General features: G+C 46.7%; 1 protein-coding gene across 1 annotated transcript in view; it reads left to right on the top strand.

Annotated features, from left to right (window-relative positions):
• Positions 1-21,482, top strand: part of ube2r2 (ubiquitin-conjugating enzyme E2R 2) — a 165,845-nt gene that overhangs the window by 123,180 nt on the left and 21,183 nt on the right. The gene's annotated exons all lie outside the window — the stretch shown is intronic.

Here is a 21,482-nt window from a genome sequence, read left to right as displayed (position 1 = left end):
TATGTGTTTTCTTGGGAGAAAGGGAGGTTGGATAGAAATTGTAGGATTCCTTGTGCTGTGTTGTGGTGTAGACTCTCACTCAGACGTAGTGAGGTGTAGTAGTTTGCAATAACAACAGAAAATGCTGGAAAAACTCAGCAGGTCAGGCAACATCCGTGGAGAGAAATTTGAGTTGATGTTTCGGGTCGAACCCTTCTTCAAAACTGGAAAGAAAAGAAAATAGATCGAAGGCAGGGCTGCAATCAGACAAAAGAAGTAAAAGAGACAATAAAAGGTATACAAAGCTAGACGAGATGGTAATAGGCTGAGATTAGGTGTGAAGTGTACTGGCAGGGCAAGAGATAGCTGCCAGGTGTGAGAGAGAAACAAAAGGAAAGGAGGGGGGGAAAGAAAGAGTGGAAAAATTACAAGTGAAAATGTAATAGGGGCCGAGGTTATGATCTGAAATTGTTGAACTCAATATTGAGTCCGGAAGGCTGCAGAGTGCCTAATCGGAAGATGAGGTGCTGTTCCTCGAGTTTACGTTGAGCTTCCGTGGAACAATACAAGAGGCCAAGGACGGTGAGGTCCGAGTGGGAATGGAGCGGTGAATTAAAATGACAGGTGACCGGAAGCTCGGGGTCACCCTTACGGACTGAACGGAGGTGTTCCGCAAAGCGGTCACCCAATCTGCGTTTGGTCTCCCCAATGTAGAGGAGACCACATCGTGAACAGCGAATACAGTATACTAGATTGCGAGAAGTACAAGTAAATCACTCTCACCTGGAAGGGGTGTTTGGGGCCCTGGACAGTGGGAAGGGGGGAGGTATAGGGGCAGGTGTTACATCTCCTCCGCTTGCACGGGAAGGTGCAAGGGGAAGGGCTGTTTGGGGTGATAGAGGAGTGGACCAGGGTGTCTCGGAGGGAGCGGTCCCTACGGAATGCTGGGAGGGGAGGGGTAGATACGTTTGGTGGTGGGATCACTTTGGAGGTAGCGGAAATGCCGGAGGATGATCCATTGAATGTGGAGGCTGGTGGGGTGAAAGGTGAAGACAAGGGGAACCCTATCGTGGTTCCGGGAGAGAGGGGCAGGGGTGAGGGCAGAAGTGCGGGAGATGGAACTGACACGATCGAAGGCAGTGTCAACCACGGTAGAGGGGAATCCTCGGTTGCGGAAAAAGGAAGACATGTCTGAAGCACTGGTGTGGAAGGTGGCATCGTCGGAGAAGATACGGCGGAGATGGAGAAACTGGGAGAATGGAATAGAGTCCTTACAGGAGGCGGGGTGGGAGGAAGTGTAGTCCAGGTAGCTGTGGGAGTCAGTGGGCTTGTAGTGGGCTTTCCCCCCCCCCCCCCCTTCCTTTTGTTTCTCTCTCACACCTGGCAGCTATCTCTTGCCCTGCCAGTACACTTCACACCTAATCTCAGTCTATTACCATCTCGTCTAGCTTCGTATACCTTTTATTGTCTCTTTTACTACTTTTTTGTTTCTTTTACTTCTTTTGTCCGATCGCAGCCCTGCCTTCGGTCTATTTTCTTTTCTTTCCAGTTTTGAAGAAGGGTTCGACCCGAAACGTCAACTCAAATTTCTCTCCACGGATGTTGCCTGATCTGCTGAGTTTTTCCAGCATTTTCTGTTGTTATTTCGGATTTCCAACATCTGCAGTATTTTGCTATCGTGTAGTAGTTTGCAAACTCACTTTGTCTCAGTTGGGCCTGAGGTGAGCTTATCAGCTCACTTAATTGATGCCATTGCCCTGTACTACATTTGCAGCTACTCCTTTACCTTGCAGGTCTCTTTGGATCACTACTTCTAGCCCTTTACTTTTTAGCAAAGGTGAATGCGATGTGACCCCTGAGGAATGCTTGGTAGTTTCCAAATATTACTGTGGGAGGAGGTGTAGGCTTTCTGATTCTCCACAATGCAACCATAAGGGGAACTCCAGGTTGCCGAGGAGAGTAGAGTTGAGCTGCCAGTTCCTGGAGGGGGTAGAGGTTGGCTGTTTGGCGTGAGATGGAGTGTAGGGCATTGTCTGAGATGGCTATAGACTATTTCTTGAAGCAATCCCATAGTCTATATTGCAACATATGAATGAGGATACGTGGGATTGATTCAGGAAGAAGTAGTCCATCCTTGAGTATGTCTTGAGGGTTTTATTGGCTGAGTATTTCATTTTTAACGCACAATATCCCGTAACTGGTGATGTTTTTTTGGTTGGCCTGTCAAAATTCATTGCAGAATTAATTTACAGAAAACATTTGTCTTTAAACTACTGGTCATTTTTTTTCCTAGTTCGATTGAGAACCGGAAGCACACATGGTTGTGGGGGATGAAGAACAAACCTACAATCTTCAGCCCGATTCCTGGCTCTTGCATTTATGTAATGTCTCTCACACTCTCTGGAATTTCCAATGTGCTTTACAACTAATGAATTAAGTAAAGAAAGATAGACTTGAATTTAGATAGTACCTTTCACAACAACAGGACGTCCCAAAGTGCTTTACAGCCAATGAAGTACTTTTGAAGTCTAGTCACTGTTGTAATGTAGGAAACACGGCAGCCAATTTGCTTTTTAGTGACGAGTTATAAATATTGGTCAGGAAATCTGGGAGAACTCCCCTGCACTTCTTCAAACTAGTGCCATGGGATCTTTTATGCCCACCTGAGAGGGAAGACCGGGCCTCTGTTTAATGTCTCGTCCGAAAGGCAATGGCAAATGTGGCAGCCAATTTGGATATACAGTAGCAAGGTCCCACAAGCACCACTGAATGAATAACCACATGGTCTGTCTTTTTAATGATTTAGGTTGAAGGAGGAGAGCTCTCTGCTCTTCGAATAATGCTATTGATTCTTTATGCCCATCTGAACAGGCAGTTGGTGCCTCAGTTTAATCTTTCCTCTGAAAGATGGCACCACTGGCAATACAGCATTCCCTCAGTACTACACTAATGTATCAGCCTACATTATGTGCTCAAGTCCTGGAGTGGGGCTTGTGATGAAATATGCCGTTCATCAGGCACTGTATTCTCTGTGTTCTCAGGCACTGTATTCTCTGTGTTTAGTTTAGTTTCAGTTTCATTTCCCCTCCGGTACTGTATTGTGTGTAGGGCTCCGCCCATACCTGGCCACTACTTAAGCAGGCTGCACTGTCTCACAGACAGTGCAGCAGATCTTTGGATGGGAGACACTTCTCCACTGTGTATTACTTTCTTAGTTAATAAAAGCCTTGCTTTGCTCCATTAACGTCGAGTCTCGGATTCATTGAGGCACATCAGGGCTTGATCTCACAACCTTCTGACTAAGCGAAGCTGACTGCTAACTAAGTGAAGCTAATACTAGAAAAGCATAGGTCTATGTTCCAAGTACATATAATACTCTCTTCCACTACGATTTCTAGCTTTAAAAAAAAAACCAAATCTTTGCAGTGAATAGCATTAGAAATTTTATTTTACTTTTCTAAAATGTCTCATTAATTTCCCATTTAAATATTTTTTCCAAAGGATGTTTAGGGGATATTGCAGTTTTAAAGGAGTACAATTTATGGAATAATTGCACTCTGTTGAGGTAACCTTAACAGGAGCACTTGAAAAGATTTCATTATTACTGCCTATTTGTTTTATTTTTAATCCACCAACAACAAACAATAACTTATATATTTATGTAGCACCTTAAACAAAGTAAAATGTTCCAAAGTGCTGCACAGAGACATAATCAGACAAAAAAGAAAGCCTTAAAGCTTTGTAAAATATCACTTTTAAGCAGGGCCTTAAAGGAGGAGTGGCAGAGGTGTTTTGGTAGGGAATTCCAGAGCAAGGGGGCTCGGCAGCTGAAAATGGTGAGGCAAAGGGAGGAAGAATGCACAAGTCAGAGGAATGAAACGTTCAAAGGGTGGGAGTGGGTTGTAGGGCAGGAGGAGGTTACAGGAGGCGGTGGCGTAGTGGTTATGTCACTAGACTAGTAAGCCAGAGGCTCAGTCAAATGCTCTGAGGATATGGGTTCAAATCCCACCACGGCAGCTGGTGGAATTTCAATTCAATTCAATTTAATTCTGGAATTAAATGTTAGTCTTAGTAATGGCAACCATGATACCATTGTCGATTGTTGCAAAAACCCATCTGGTTCACTAATGTCCTTTTAGGGAAGGAAATCTGCCGTCCTTACCTGTTCTGGCCTACATGTGACTCCAGACCCACAGCAATGTGGTTGACTCTTAATGCCCTCTGAAATGGCCTAGCAAGCCACTCAGTTGTAAACAACCGCTACGAAAAACAATAAGAATAAAACCGGACGGACCACCCGGCATCGACCTCGGCACCAGAAACGACAACGGCAAACCCAGCCCTGTCGACCCTGCAAAGTCCTCCTTACCAACATCTGGGGGCTTGTGCCAAAATTGGGAGAGCTGTCCCACAGACTAGTCAAGCAACAGCCTGACATAGTCATAATTACCGAATCATACCTTGCAACCAATGTCCCAGACACCACCATCACCATCCTTGGGTATGTCCTGTCCCACCGGCAGGACAGACCCACCAGAGGTGGTGGCACCGTGGTATACAGTCGGGAGGGAGTAGCCCTGGGAGTCCTCAACATTGACTCAGGACCCCATGAGGTCTCATGGCATCAAGTCAAACATGGGCAAGGAAACCTCCTGCTAATTACCACCTACCGCCCTCCCTCAGCTGATGAATCAATACTCCTTCATGTTGAACACCAATTGGAAGAAGCACTGAGAGTAGCAAGGGCACAAAATGTCCTCTGGGTGGGGGACTTCAATGTCCATCACCAAGAGTGGCTCGGTAGCACCACAACTGGCCGAGTCCTAAAGGACATAGCTGCCAGACTGGGTCTGCGACAGGTGGTGAGGGAACCAACAAGAGGGAAAAACCTACTTGATCTCGTCCTCACCAATCTACCTGTTGCAGATGCATCTATCCATGACAGCATTGGTGGAAGTGACCACCGCACAGTCCTTGTGGAGACGAAGTCCCATCTTCATGTTGAGGATACCCTCCACCGTGTTGTGTGGCACTACCACCGTGCTAAATGGGACAGATTTCGAACAGATCTGGCAACTCAAAAACTGGGCATCCATGAGGCACTGTGGGCCATCAGCAGCAGAATTGTATTCAACCACAATCTGTAACCTCATGGCCCGGCATATCCCTCACTCTACCATTACCATCAAGCCGGGAGATCAACCCTGGTTTAACGAAGAGTGCAGAAGAGCATGCCGGGAACAGCACCAGGCATACCGAAAAATGAGGTGTCAACCTGGTGAGGCTACAACACAGGACTACTTGCATGCCAAACAACGGAAGCAACATGCGATAGACAGAGCTAAGTGATCTCAACCATCGGATCAAATCAAAGCTCTGCAGTCCTGCCACATCCAGTCGTGAGTGGTGGTGGACAATTAAACAGTTAACAGGAGGAGGAGGCTCCAAAATATCCCCATCCTCAATGATGGTGGAGCCCAGCACGTGAGTGCAAAAGACAAGGCTGAAGCATTTGCAACTATCTTCAGCCAGAAGTGCCGAGTGGATGATCCATCTCGGCCTCCTCCTGAGGTCCCCAGCATCACAGATGCCAGTCTTCAGCCCATTCAATTCACTCCACGTGATGTCAAGAAACGCCTGAAGACACTGGATACTGCAAAAGCTATGGGCCCTGACAACATTCTGGCAATAGTACTGAAGACTTGTGCTCCAGAACTAGCTGCGCCCCTAGCCAAGCTGTTCCAGTACAGCTACAACAGTGGCATCTACCCGGCAATGTGGAAAATTGCCCAAGTATGTCCTGTCTACAAAAAGCAGGACAAATCCGACCCGGCCAATTACCGTCCCATCAGTCTACTCTCAATCATCAGCAAAGTGATGGAAGGTGTCATCGACAGTGCTATCAAGCGGCACTTACTCAGCAATAACCTGCTAACTGACGCCCAGTTTGGGTTCCGCCAGGGCCACTCCGCTCCTGACCTCATTACAGCCTTGGTCCAAACATGGACAAAAGAGCTGAACTCAAGAGGTGAAGTGAGAGTGACTGCCCTTGACATCAAGGCAGCATTTGATCGAGTGTGGCATCAAGGAGCCCTAGCAAAACTGAAGTCAATGGGAATCGAGGGGAAAACTCTCCATTGGTTGGAATCATACCTAGCACAAAGGAAGTTGGCTGTGGTTGTTGGAGGTCATTCATCTCAATCACATGACATCACTGCAGGAGTTCCTCAGGGCAGTGTCCTAGGCTCAACCATCTTCAGCTGTTTCATCAATGACCTTCCCTCCATCATAAGGTCAGAAATGGGGATGTTCGCTGATGATTGCACACTGTTCACCATTCGAGACTCGTCAGATACTGACGCAGTCCGTGTCCATATGCAGCAAGACCTGGACAACATTCAGACTTGGGCTGACAAGTGGCAAGTAACATTTGCACCACACAAGTGCCAGGCAATGACCATCTCCAACAAGCGAGACTCTAACCACCTCCCCTTGACATTCAATGGCATTACCATCGCTGAATCCCCCACTATCAACATCCTGGGGGTTACCATTGATCAGAAACTGAACTGGACCAGCCATATAAATACTGTGGCTACAAGAGCAGGCCAGAGGCTGGGAATTCTGCAGCGAGTGTCTCACCTCCTGACTCCCCAAGGCACAAGTCAGGAGTGTGATGGAATACTCTCCACTTGCCTGGATGAGTGCAGCTCCAACAACACTCAAGAAGCTCGACACCATTCAGGATAAAGCAGCCCGCTTGATTGGCACTCCATCGACCTTCAACATTCACTCCCTCCACCACCGGCGCACTGTGGCTGCAGTGTGTACCATCTACAAGATGCACTGCAGCAACTCACCAAACCTCCTTTAACAGCACCTTCCAAACCCGCGACCTCTACCACTTAGAAGGACAAGGGCAGCAGATGCATGGGAACATCACCACCTACAAGTTCCCCCTCCAAGCCCCACACCACCCTGACTTGGACCTGTATCGCTGTTCCTTCACTGTCGCTGGGCCAAAATCCTGGAACTCCCTTCCTAACAGCATTGTGGGTGTACCTACACCATATGGACTGCAGCGGTTCAAGAAGGCGACTCACCACCATCTTCTCGAGGGTAATTAGGGATGGGCACTAAATGCAGGCCTAGCCAGCCAGCGGCGCCCACATCCCATCAATGATTTTTTTTTTAAAGATATAGGGAGGGGCAAGGTCATGAGGGATCTAAAACTGAGGCTAAGAATTTTAAATTGGAGATGTGGGGGAACAGAAGCCAATGTAGGTCAGCAAGGACGGGAGTGATGGGTGAGCGGGTCTTGGTTTGGGATTGGATATGGCAGCAGAGCTTTGACTGAGCTGAGGTCGACAGATCGTGGTGGATGGGAGGCTGACCAGGAGACCATTCCTGAGTATTTCCAGTATTTTTGGTTTTTATTTACATTTTCCAGCATCTGCAGTATTTTGCTTTTGTAGACCATTACAGTAGTTGAGTCTAGAGGTGACAAAGGCATGGATGAGAGTTTCCGCAGCAGATGGGCAGAGACAGATGTGCCTGATGTTATGGAGGTGGAAGTCGATGGTCTTTGTAAAGTGGAGGAAGTTCAGCTCAGAATTGAATAGGATGCCAAGGTTGCAAACTGTCTGAGTCAACCCGAGACCTGGCCGGGGAGGGGCTGGAATTGGTCACAAGGGTGCAGAGTTTATGGCGGGTACCAAAGATATAATGGCTTTGATCTGCTCAATGTTTAACTGGTGGAAATTGCTTCTCATCCACGACTGGATGTCAGACAAGCAGCCTGACAGCACAGCGGCAGTGGAAGAATCGCGAGAGGTAGAGCTGGATGTCATCGGCATACATGTGGAACCTGACAGCATTTCTTTGGATGATGCAGTCAAGGGGCATCATTTAGATGAGGAGGAGGAGGAAGCCGAAGATAGATCCTTGGGGAAATCTAGAGACCATGGCGCTGAATCATAAGAGGAGTGAGCACGGTAAATCATTTGCCTGCAAACATTTAGTCCTCCCTCCCAGTAGAATTATTAGGATAATCAAATTAAATGCCGCCTCAACTGTTTTCAGAGAAATTAGTCCAGGGAACATTGAAGTAGCAACGCAAAAGGGAGTTGGTCATGTCAGCACTGGTAATTCACAGTAATTGAAAAGTCTTATTTTTGTTTTGCTATTTCCAAACAAAAGGCTTACAGTATCCTCTGTGACTTCGAAGTGTTCCAGGGAATTAAATAAAAATCATTGCAGCCTCCCATGCTGGCTGAGTGAGCAGCTGAACCATGCAGAACACGAAGGCCTTATGTTTCATTCCCAATCTGTGTTTAGTTAGCTGATCTCAGTTGGGCCAGCGATGTGAGATGTTGTATCCGTGTGTTAATGGAGACACGGAATGCAGGAGTTGGTTTAACAGGTGTTTACTGAACAAAGTCTGGAGGTGAACTAAAAGATACAAGACGCTATACAGGCTTATATACCCGAGTGGTCACCACCAGCATTACAGTACACAGGGGCTCTTAAAGGTACATACACTACAATTCCTCCCCTTTTAGATAATTAGTACATAACATTTTAAGTAATCATTAATTAACATGTTTACAAGAACAATAATCTACACATTTGCTGCAGTTAATCAATTATAAGTCAGTCTCTCTGGAGGCTTCCTGACTCGGTCCGGATAACGCCTCGGTGGTGCAGTAGGTTCTTTTGGCAAGGTCGATTCGGCTTGAATGCCAGTGTCGGATTCATCTGGTTCCAGTATTACCGGATCGGAGGTAGATACTATGGGTATCTCTGCTTCATCATTAGGCGTATAGAGTTGTGGTGTAGGTTGTCCCTTTTCGGATGACTATGATCTGGTCAGCATGGCGCCTTATTATGCTTTCTCCAATGTCCACGGTATACATCAGCGGTCCTAGTCGTGTGCAAATAGTTCCAGGCTGCCATTTCTCGGTACGGTAGTCCCGGGCCAAAACTTGTTGACCTATCTGGAAGGTTCTAGTTGGCCTTTCATTCATGCCTTGAAATTGCCGGTTCTCTACGTCCCTTCTGATGTTTGGCTTGATCAAATCCAGCTGGCATCTTAGTCTTCTATTGAAAAACATCATGGCGGGAGTTTGGTTTGTAACCACGTGTTGCATTCCTGTACGCAAACAAGAAGTTATCTACCTTATGTTGTAGATTTATGTCTTCATTACCCATGGCCTTTATGGCCTTCTTGAAGGTCTGGACAAACCTTTCAGCTAACCCATTGGTGGCGGGATGGTATGGGGCGGACATGTAGTGCTTAACCCCATTGTTTTTTTAAGAACTTCCTGAATTCTTCGGACACAAATTGCGGTCCATTATCAGAACAGATCTGTTCAGGCAGCCCATTCCTGGCAAATATGGTCCTTAATACTGTGATGGTTTTTTCCGTGGTGGTGGAGGACATCTTTATTACCTCCGGCCATTTGGAGTGTACATCAACCGCGATGAAGAACATTGAGTCCATAAATGGACCAGCAAAGTCAATGTGTACCCTTTGCCAGGGAGATGAGGGCCACTCCCATGGATGTAGAGGGGCTTCTGGTGGGGCGTTTTGGACCTTCTGGCATCCTAGACAGCTCTTGGTCATTTCTTCGATGTCTCCATCGATACCTGGCCACCAGACAAACGCTCTGGCTAGGTTCTTCATTTTCACTCCACCCAGATGCCCCTCGTGAAGCTCCTTTAGCACTTTATCCTGGAGTTTGGGTGGAATCACCACTCTGGATCCACACATCAAGGTTCCTCGGCACACTGACAGCTGTTCTCCTCTTTGCGAGAATGCTGGCAACAGTGGTTCGCCATGTGCTGGCCATCCCTTCACCGTTAAATCGTAGACTCGTGAGAGTCGGGTCATTTCTCGTTTCCTTTTCAATGGTAGAATTTGTTATTGGTAGACATTCCACTATGGTTGAGTGGAACATCTCCACTGGGTCCACTGTAGGTGCCTCTTCTACCGTTGGCAACGGTAGGCGCGATAAACCGTCAGCATTCCCATGCTGTTTTGATCCTTTGTATTCTATGTCATATTGGTGTGCCCCTAGGAAAAGGGACCACCTCTGTAGCCTTTGCGCTGTCATAATGGGAACGCCCTTTTTAAGGTTGAATATGGAGACGAGGGGTTGATGGTCAGTCAACAAGGTAAATTTTTGTCCATGTAGGTAATGGTTGAATTTCTTCACTCCCCACACCAGGCTGAGTGCTTCCCTGTCGATCTGGGTATAGTTACGCTCAGCTGAGTTCAATGAGCGTGACGCAAAAGCTATCAGCCGCTCTGAGCCATCAGGGAATCTATGCGATAATACCGCTCCTACGCCGTAAGGGGATGCATCGCACGCCAGTCTGATTGGCAGTGATGGGTTGTAATGAGCCAACACTTCCTTGGACGTGATCAAGCCTTTGCATTTATGGAAGGCACGTTTACAGTCTTCGCTCCATTTCCAAATTACTCCCGTTTGTAGCAGTGTGTTAAGAGGGTGCAGAACAGTTGACGAGTTCGGTAAAAATTTATGATAGTAATTTATCAATCCCAGGAACGACCTTTAATTGTGAGACATTTTCAGGTGCTGGGGCTTTTATGACTGCTTCAATTTTTTCAGGTGACTTATGCAACCCTTCTTCGTTAATTATATGGCCACAATATGATATTTGTTTCTGGAAAAATTCGCACTTGGGGCGATTTGCTCGTAGGCCCCGTTCTCTCAGCCTAGTGAGCACCTGCTCCAAATTGGCAAGGTGCTCGTTGTCGTTTTCTCCTGTTACAAGGATGTCGTCTAGGTAGCATTGAGTCCCCGGAATCCCTTGCAGGACTTGCTCCATAGCGCTCTGCCAGATAGCTGGAGCTGATGCTACTCCGAAAACTAGTCGATTGTACTGGTCCAGGCCTTTGTGTGTGTTTATCGTGAGATACTTTTTAGAGGCCTCCTCAACCTCCATCTGTAGATATGCCTGTGCCAAGTCAATTTTGGTGAAACGTTTCCCTCCGGATAGTGAGGCGAAAATATCTTCTATCCTTGGAAGAGGATACTGTATCGTGTGAAGGACTGGGTTTACAGTCACCTTGCAGTCCCCACAGATGCGAATTTTTCTCTGTTCTTCAGATTTATCATTATTCAACGTTTTCTTCATGACCGGGACGATGGGTGTTGCCCGCTCGCTCCAATCTACCTTGGATAACACGCCTGCCTTTTCCAAATTCTCCAGCTCTGCCTCGACTGCTGGACGAATTGCGTATGGCACCGGCCTTGCCTTAAAAAACTTGGGAATTGCCGCATCTTCTACTTTTATTGAGGCGGTGATGCCTTTCAAGGTTCCTAGTTCCTGTTGAAACACTTCTTTGGCGTTGGCCAAGATGTCTTTAAATCGTTCAGGTATGACGTCGTCATTTTTTTTCTTACTGGTCACCGTCAGTGCCTGAATGGAGTGCCAGTCTAAACGTATCTTCCTGATCCATTCACGTCCCAACAGCGGTGGACCACCATCTTGCAGAACGTATAAATACAACTTCTGTATTTCCTTGCCGTTGTATACAACAGGCACCCTTATTTTCCCTCTGGGGTATACTTTCTGCCCCGTATATGTCTTCAAGATAATGGATGTGTCTTTCAAAGGTATATGCGGAAATAGCCGCTCGTAATCCCGTCGACTTATGACGGTCAGAGCTGATCCTGTATCTAGCTCCATTTTAACTGGGGACCCCGCTATCGTGAGGGTAACCCCAAATGGTCTGGTAATCTTCTTTGGCAATTACATTATGTAATTTGAGACAGCTTAGTCTCTTGTTTCCGGAGTCGCTATCGCTCTTCTGGTCTGCGGAGCTACTGTCCGTCATCATTTGTACCTTTCTGTACTTTTCCTTCCTTGATTTTTTTTCTGTCAGTGGATTTTTTTTTTCCAGATCGGCATACACGTGCAATGTGTCCCATCTTTCCGCATTGCCTGCATGCTTTGTCCTTGAACCAGCAGTCCCTCTGGTCATGGGTGGATCTGCCGCAGCGATAACATCTCTCTCAACCCCGTGTCATTTCATGGGTGCCGAAGTCCTGTGGCTTTTGCTGTATCTCTGCAGCTCCTCTTGCTGTTGCTTCGTATGATACAGCCACACTGAAAGCCTTGACCAGTGTCAAATCTTTCTCAGAAAGTAGCCTTTTCTGTGCTCCTTCACTTAGGAGACCGCAGACGAATTTGTCTCGTAGAGAATCTGCCAGTCCTGCCACGAATTGGCAGTGCTTTGACAGCTTTCTTAATTCGGTGAGGTAATCAGCGTTACTTTCATTCTTGTGCTGATTCCTCCTGAAGAATTTGAATCGTTCCGCTATCAGCAGCGGTGTAGGGTATCAACAATCTCCTTAAAATTCTTGTCCATCGGTTTGGCTGGAGTGATTACGTTTCGTAACAGCCCGTATGTCCTTGCGCCCATCAGATTTATAAGTACCGATGCCTTTTTATCATCCTCTACTTCATTCGCTGTGCAATATACCTCCACTCTTTCCATATATGTGGTCCAATCCTCTATATCACTATCGAAAGCAGTAATATTGCCAGTCTTAGGCATCCTGAAAATCAAAAATGGCTCCTCCCGCGCTTTCCTTTCTTCCCTGCCGAGAAAAAAAGGCGCCTCCCGCGCTTTCCCACCGCTGCCGCTGCTGACAACGCTGTTCTTCGCGGTTTTTATTTACACAGATATTTTTAATAGTTGGAGACTCGTTCCTGCTGGACTCTCTGGGACTTTTCCCTCCCTCTGCTTGGTCCGAACGCCGACCTGCTTTGCAGCGCCGGCCGTCTCCCGAGTGCTCCACCCTCCGTCTCTGTTTGCCTCCGCCTTCCGACTCGCTGCTCGGCCCCGCTGCAGAGCCACCCGATCGAGCCCCAGCCCGCCGCCCAGGAAGGATTAGTGCAGTATCTGCCACCAGCCCGGCTAGCTGGTGAACTCAGTTTTTTTTTCTTTGACCTTCGTCTGAGGAATCGATCTCCTTGAGGTGCTGCCGAATTGCAGGTAAGTCCGTTTCCAATTCGTCGCCACTGTTGTATCCGTGTGTTAATGGAGACACGGAATGCAGGAGTTGGTTTAACAGGTGTTTACTGAACAAAGTCTGGAGGTGAACTAAAAGATACAAGACGCTATACAGGCTTATATACCCGAGTGGCCACTACCGGTATTACAGTACACGGGCTCTTAAAGGTACATACACTACAGTGCTAGATTTTGGCTTATTGGCTCTAGGTTAGGAAAGGGGAAATTCCACCAAGATTCCCATTCCTGATTGCAATTTGGCAACCACTGCTGGAAAGATGCATGTGGACAGGATCAAGCTAGGTTATGATGCCCCTATGATCACTCTCATAGTTTACACAAACTTTGTGTAATTGTTAATGGCTGGCAACCAGCATCCTTGAACCTGGGAGCGGACCTGGTGGGAGCACAGCGATTGCGGAGCAGTTAAAAGGAGCAGTCCCGAGCAGCAGGAGCCCGAGACCGGAAGGAGCGGACCTGGAGGGAGCACAACGAGAGTGGAGCAGTTAAAAGGAGCACCCGAGCAGCAGGAGCCTGGGACCGGAAGGAGCGGACCTGGAGGGAGTGCAGCGAGAGTGAAGCAGTCCCGAGGCAGCAACTCAACAGAGGCAGTTTTTGAAAAAGTGACGGCAGAGTAAAAAAAGTGACGTCGGTACAAGGGAAGGAGCTGATGAGTGTATGTTTTTTTACGTTTATAAGTTTATTTCTGCTAAGTTAGTTCTTAGTCTATTAAATAGAGGCATGGCAGGGCAGCTCAGTCCCGTGGAGTGCACATCCTGTGCCATGTGGGAAGTCCTGGATGCTTCGCGTAGCTTGGACAACCACATGTACGGGAGTGTCGCCAGCTACAGCAACTCGAGCTCCGGGTTTCAGAGCTTGAGTGGCGGCTAGAGTCACTGCGGTGCATCCGCGAGGCTAAGTTACGTGGATAGCACGTTTCTAGAGGTGGTCACCCTACAGCTTAAGAGTATGCAGGCAGAGAGGGAATGGGTGACTGCCAGATAGAAGAGGAGGACCAGGCAGGTAGTGGAGTCGACCCCGGAGTGCATCACGCTCTCCAACCAGTATTCTGCTCTGAATACTGCTGAGGGCGATAGTTCCTCCTGGGGAGTACAGCCAGAGTCAAGTCCACGGCACCACAGCTGGCTCAGCTGCACAGGGGGGGGAGGAAAAAGAGTGGAAGAGTAATAGTGGTAGGAGATTCGATAGTTAGGGGAGCAGACAGGCATTTCTGCGGCCGTAGACGTGACTCCAGGATGGTATGTTGCCTCCCTGGTACCAGGGTCAAGGATATCACTGAGCGGCTGCGGGACACTCTGAGGGGGGAGGGTGAACAGCCAGCGGTCGTTATCCATATCGGTACCAACAACATAGGCAGAAAGAGGGATGAGGTCCTGCAGGCAGAGTTTAGGGAGCTAGGAGGAAGATTAAAAAGCAGCACCTCAAAGGTAGTAATCTCCAGATTACTCCCAGTGCCATGTGCTAGTGAGTACAGGAATAGGAGGATAGAACAGATGAATGCGTGGCTGGAGAGATGGTGCAGGAGGGAGGGCTTTAGATTCCTGAGGCATTGGGACAGTTTCTGGGGAAGGTGGGACCTGTACAAGCCAGATGGGTTACACCTCAACAGAGCTGGGACCAATATTCTTGCGGAGAGGTTCATTAGTGCTGTTGGGGAGGGTTTAAACTAGCTTGGCAGGGGGATGGGCACCAGCATATCTGAGTAGAAAAGAGGAAGAAGGTGCATAAAAGAGTGAGTGTGTTGGATATTACTAGAGAAGAAAGTACTAGAGGCGGTAGTAGTACCATATTAGATAGGAGCAGACTAAGAAAGACTACAAAAAATTCAAAAATGGGTTTAGAATGCATGTACGTAAATGCACAAAGTGTGGTGAATAAGGTTGGTGAGCTACAAGCACAATTAGCCTTGTGGCAATAACTGAAACGTGGCTTAAAAACGGTGAGGACTGGGCACTTAATATTCAAGGATACAAGGTGTTCAGAAAAGATAGGGAAGGAGAAAAGGGAGGTGGGGTGGCAGTGCTGATTAAAGAAGACATTGTAGTGTTGGAGAGGGAGGATGTTCTTGAGGGGACAAGGACAGAATCCATTTGGTTAGAGTTGAGGAGCAAAAAGGGTATGATCATGCTATTGGGGGTATTCTATAGGCCTCCAAATAGTGAGAGGGAGTTAGAGGAGCAAATCTACAGGGAAATTGCAGAGATATGCAAGAGCTATAGGCCTAGAAATTCATTAAGGCGCTGCCAGCTTTGCGGCCAGTTACCGCCTAAAGAGGGCTTCTGCGCCAAAAATGAGTGTGCGCTGATATTCAGCGCAGCGGTATTGGCGGCGGTAGCCGTTAGCGCTGCGCCGGCACCGATGACGTCATCGGTGTGCGCAGCGCCCCGGTTCCGCCCCGAAACCGGCCCGATCCCCATATTTAGTAGCGGCCGCCTCCTCCGAAACGGCCGCAAACAGCGACCAAAAAACGGGGCCGTGCTGTAGCCTTAGTGGGGCACTTTAAAGGTGAAGGTGCGGCCGGCCGCTTTTTCGGCGGCTGCCTGCCCACACCTCCTTCCCCGGCCTCCTCTCTTCTTTTCCCCCCCCCCCCCCCGCGGCATTGCCGGCTGCTTTCCGCGAACCCGGCACTTCTCCGTGGTGCCGGGCTCATTTTGCCGGCACTCTCCAGCGGCGATCTCCCCGTTGCAGGCAGCTCCCCCTTAAGAGAAGGAGGAGGCCTGCAGTACCGCAGCCTGCCGCTCCGCAGCGGCTGGCGCAGCGGCGCCAAGAGCGCTGAAATTCAGTGTCAGCGCCCCAAGCAGAGGCGGGCACACCCTGGTATAGCGCCCGGTTCCGATTTGGGGCGCTAACACTGAATATCTGACGATCGCTAATGGCTCCCCGCCCAGCGCTAACTTTTGGGCGCGAGCGAGCTGGCCGCCCCAAAGTGAATTTCTAGGCCATAGAATGGTGATATTGGGAGACTTTAATTACCCAAATATCAATTGGGATAATGCTAGGGTAAAGGGAAAGGAGGGGGGAGGAATTCCTGAAATGTATTCAGGAGAATTTCCTTGACCAGTATGTTCTTGGCCCAACTAGGAAGGAGGCATTGCTGGATCTGGTGCTGGGGAATGAGGTGGGCCAGGTCGATCAAGTGTCTGTGGGAGAACACTTAGGTACGAGCGATCATGATATCATAAGATTTAGATTAGTAATGGAGAGGAGCAAGGAACAATCTAGAGTGGAACTTCTAAACTGAAATAGGGCTAACTTCAATGGGATGCAAAAGGATCTAGCCAGGGCAAAATGGAACCAAAGACTGACTGGAAAAACTAAACGGAACAATGGGTGATTTTTAAGGAGGAGATGTTCAAAGTACAGGCTAGGTACATTCCAACAAGAGGGAAGGGTAAGGGAACCAAAGCAAGGGCTCCTTGGATGACGAGGGAGATAGAGAAGATGATGAAACAAAAAAAGAGGGTGTATGATGAATGTCGGGTGAGTTCTTCAACTGCGAACCAGACCAAATACAATAAGTTGAGAGGGGATGTGAAGATGAAAATAAGGATTGGCAAAGAGAGAATATGAGAGTAGAATGGAGGTTAACATAAAAGGGAACCCAAATATCTTCTCCCGGCATGTAATCAGTAAGCGGGTAGTAAGAGGTGGGGTGGGGCCTATTAGAGACAAAGAAGGTGATATATGCTTAGAGGTGCAGGGCAAAACTAGAATACTCAATGAGTACTTTGTATTGGTGTTTACTAAGGAGGTGGATGCTGATAAAATATCAGTAGAAGTGGAAAAGGCAGAAGCAATGGAAGGGGTGAAAATTGATGGACAGGATGTACTAGAAAGGTTGGGTATGCTTAGAGTTGACAAGTCACCTGGTCCAGATGGTTTGCATCCAAGGTTGCTAAGGGAATTGGGGGAGGAGATACCGGAAGGGCTTGCCATAATTTTCCAACCTTCCCTAGATGCGGGGGAGGTGCCTGAGGATTGGAATGTGGCAAATGTGACACCATTGTTCAAGAAAGGGTGTAAGGACAATCTTAGTAACTACAAGTCGGTCAGTTTAACATCAATGGTGGGTAAAGTTTTAGAAACAATAATCAAGGAAAAAATAACTGGCGCCTGGAGAGGTTTAAGCTAATTAAGGAGAGCCAACACGGATTTGTAAATGGCAGATCGTGTTTGACTAATCCAATTGAATTTTTTGATGAAGTAACAGAAAGGATTGATGAAGGGAATGCAATGGATATTGTCTGCATGGATTTTTGGAAGGAGTTTGACAAAGTACCACATAGAAGGCTGGTTAACAAAATTGAGGCTCATGGAATAGGTGGGTCAGTGGGAGCTTGGATAAGGAATTGGCTTAAGGACAGACAACAGCGAGTTGTGGTAAATGGCTGTTTTTCAGACTGGAGGATGGTAGACAGTGGTGTTCCCCAAAAGTCAGTGCTGGGGCCACTGCTTTTTTTGATATATATATAAATGACCTGGATATTGGAATACAGAGTAGAATTTCTAAATTTGCTGATGATCCCAAACTTGGGGGTGTGGTAAACAGTGAAGATGATACCAATCAACTGCAACAGGACATAGAAAGGCTAGCAGAATGGGCAGACAAGTGGCAGATGGAATTCAATACGGAGACGTGTGAGGTGATGCATTTTGGCAGAAGGAGCAGGGAGAGGCAATATACACTTAATGGCACAGTTTTAAAGAGTGTGCAGGGACAGAGGGACCTGGGAGTTAATGTGCATAGGTCCCTGAAGGTGGCAGTACATAAAGAGAGTGGTTAGCAAAGCATATGGGATCTTGGGCTTCATAAATAGAGGTATTGACTACAAAAGTAGAGAAGTTAGGCTGAACCTTTATAAAGCGCTGGTTAGGCCACAACTGGAGTATTGCATCCAGTTCTGGTCACCACATTTTAGGAAGGATATAAAGTCCCTTGAGAGGGTGCAGAGGAGACTTACCAGAATGGTTCTGGGGATGGGGGATCTTAGCTACAAGGACAGGTTGGAGAAGCTGGATTTGTTTTAGAGCAAAGAGGTTGAGGGGTGATTTGATAGAGGTGTACAAGATTATGACGGGTGGGGAAAGGCTGTTCCCACTAGTTAATGGTACAAGGACTAGGAGACACAGATCTACGGTTTTGGGCAAGAGATACAGGGGGGACGTGAAGAAAAACATTTTTATGCGGCGAGTGATGATGACCTGGAATTCGCTGCCGACTGAAGTGGTGGAAGCGGAGACACTCAATGTTTTCAAGGGGAGACTGGATAGGCACTTGAGGGAAATAAACTTGCAGGGCTACAGGGATAGAGCAGGGGAATGGGACTGACTGGATTGCTCTACAGAGAGCTGGCACGGACTCAATGGGCTGAATGGCCTCCTTCTGTGCCGTTATGACTCTATGTAGAAGCAAAGAGTCGACACATTTGAGAGGGGTAAAATATCATTGCAACTAAATTCTAGAAATTAAATATGGAATAAATCCAGTCAAAACAGAAGCCACCTTATGGTATAGTTGAACCCAAAAGTAACACTTATTGTCCCTCTTTTGATCTGATAAGTCCTTTAATCAATTTTTGAACTGCCATTGCCTTGTTTTTAGACTTCATGTACCATTCTCATTAGCGCAATGGAATTTCAAAAATTAAAGTTTTGTTTCAGTATGTGAATTATTCATGGTCTGAAAATACCATGAAAGGACCAACTTGCTTGTGAATTCATTACCAGTCCGCCTCAAGCTTGTCAGCAAACCTTTACAGGGCTGCCCAAATGAGCATTTGATTCAGGATCCAAGGTGGTCATGTAGCAGTTTGCCTGAATGCTGGTCATAATGGTAATAAATAGCCTGGCAGCTTGCCTTGCTGCATGAGAAGGCAGTTTGGCTGTTGCTAGGCAGCGGTATCTATAAGCTGTGTCAGATCATATTTACTACTGCCCTTAATTGCTGAAGATGCCCTAGGGCCGAGACAACTGGTAACAAATGTAGTGACTCCCCTACTGGTTGAAATTATGACTTTCCTGTTTTCGTGGAAAGTGGGACAGTACTAGATAGGATAAAATATGATTCCCTTTTAAGCACAATTGGTAGGTTTATGGTACTTTGACAGTAACCTGTATAATGTCAGGAATAAAATTGATCCTCCCAATATGGTATACTTGATCAAGGCATATCTTTCCTGTACTTGAATATTTTTTCAAAAAGTACTTCCTAATTTGCTTTCTCAGGCATAAGTGGGCTGAGATAACTATAAAAATAACACTCACTCTGTCTACTATCCCAAAATGTATAAAATTATCAAATTAACATACAGAACATAGCCCCTCTTGTTAAATGCACTGCATGATGTGACACTGTGACATAAAGCACAGAATGATCATAGATTTGATCTGTGATCTATACTGTTTGTCGTCTCAGTTGAGGTGATAAAGGGGATACCATACAATAATGTCTCCAGGCTAGAAGATAAGGAAAAACAGCAAGGGATTTTTCTAGTTTCAGTTCAGTGACCCCTTATTGGAATGAATTTTCAAATCCCACCATGGCAAGTTGTGAAATTGAATTTAATACTTCTGGTAATTTGTGAGCTGTCACCCAGAAGAAAATGACCATGAAAGCTGCCGAATTGCCATAAAAATCCAACTGGTTTGCTAATGTCCTTCAGCAAAGGGAATCTGCTACCCTTACACGGTCTGACCTACAGTCCCACAATATATGCACTCTTGATGCCCCCTGCAGTGGCTCAGGAAGCCGTTCAGTTGTTAACAATTGCAATTTCAATAAGAAGTACCCAGATCTTGAACAAAATAAATAGTCCCCGGATATAGGGTTGGGACTGGTTTTGCCTCGGTTATGATAACTGCTGTGGTCAAATAGTATGCTGGCTTTTGGTATCCACAGCCTCACAAGAAGCATACAGCCACTGGCTGATGTACTAGATAAACACTAGCACTTATAGAAACATATCTGAACATAAGTCACCACTTTAGAAGAGATAGACTGAGGTGAGAAACTGGAGGAGAAAGGTAACCTATATCTAACTGCAATATAAAGTCAATGTCTTTCTAACGTTATAATTCAGTTGTACTTTTTGAAGATCCTTGTACTGAAAGGCTGAGCTGAAGCTGTGAAAAGACCAGTTTGTTAGTGTACACATTTAGAATAGGTCAGCTGACATTTCTGACAGCTGTACTTGGAACATCTGATTAGAATAGGCCATCTCTGCTGGGTGGTGGCACTTGCTGAAACTAGTCTACCAGCAGAAAGCATTTTGCAGTGCTGAAGAGCCTGTCTAGAGCAGTAAATAGTTTTTACTATTAGAGTAAGATTGCATCAAGTTGTAAATAAACCTGTGCAGGCACGCAAGTTGTTGGCTGTGTACTGCAACTTGGAAAGTACATTTTGCTCCCTTGATGTTTTAGCAGTTTTATCCAGTAAGTTGCTGAGCCGTGCAGATTTGGAAGACCTCCGGTTTAATCCTTGGTCTCTACTGAGTTAGCTGATCTACCAGACAGGAGGAGAGTAGTACTATGGTTAATCTTGGCACTTCTGCAATCGGTAGGAGAAATTGGCCAAAGTTCCTGCTCCTGATCACTATCCAGTGACTCCTTGCTGAAAGAGCTTGTGTGTGAATGTCCATGAATTCAGAATTCTGCTTGACTATAGTCAAACAACTTACCAATACTCAGTCAAGGCACACAAATAATTGCAATTTGGGTGTGGTACTGGAGGGTACCATAGAAAGATTCACTAATCCTGTGTACTCGTAGCTTCAAATATTCAATTTTCCCTTTTTAAAAAAAAAATGGAATGGTCACTGCCTCAACCACATCCCATGCTCCCAACAACTCTCTGCATAAAGAAATTCCTCCTAACCCCTCTCTTCACTTTCTTAATGACAACTTTACATTGATGGCCACCCATCACTGACTGCAATCAGAGGAAATAGCTTTTCCTATTCACTCAATCAAAACTGTATGTAAAGGGCATTTGTTCTTCCACTGACTTGAACAGAGCAGAAAGTTTTATAAGTTGTAGTGGTTTGGTGATATAATGGTAACAGCGGTTGTGTAGTACAGGCAGAATTTAGTAGGTGCACCAATTAGGAATGTCTGCACTGATTTGAAATTTTGATTCCCATATCATTTTAATGTCTGACTGTAACCTTATTGCACGCCTTCTGGCCTGAACAGTTTCTGCACTCTAGCATGTATCAATGAAGTCAATGGAAAGCAAAGTCGGGTGGGTGTATAATGGGTGGCTGAGGTTGAAAGTTTTGCCCTATAACTCATAGAATCATAGAAAGTTACAGCACGGAAGGAGGCCATTTCGGCCCATCGTGTCCGCGCCGGCCAACAAAGAGCTATCCAGCCTAATCCCACTTCCCAGCTCTTGGTCCGTAGCCCTGCAGGTTAGAGCATCCCAAGTGCACATCCA

This window comes from Somniosus microcephalus, chromosome 2 (genome assembly GCF_052327205.1).
Source record: "Somniosus microcephalus isolate GS21.2 chromosome 2, FLI_Smic_1.0, whole genome shotgun sequence".
Classification (NCBI taxonomy): Eukaryota; Metazoa; Chordata; class Chondrichthyes; order Squaliformes; family Somniosidae; genus Somniosus; species Somniosus microcephalus.
The sequence above is the reverse complement of the archived record's forward strand: the minus strand, read 5'-3'. Positions and strand labels throughout refer to the sequence as shown.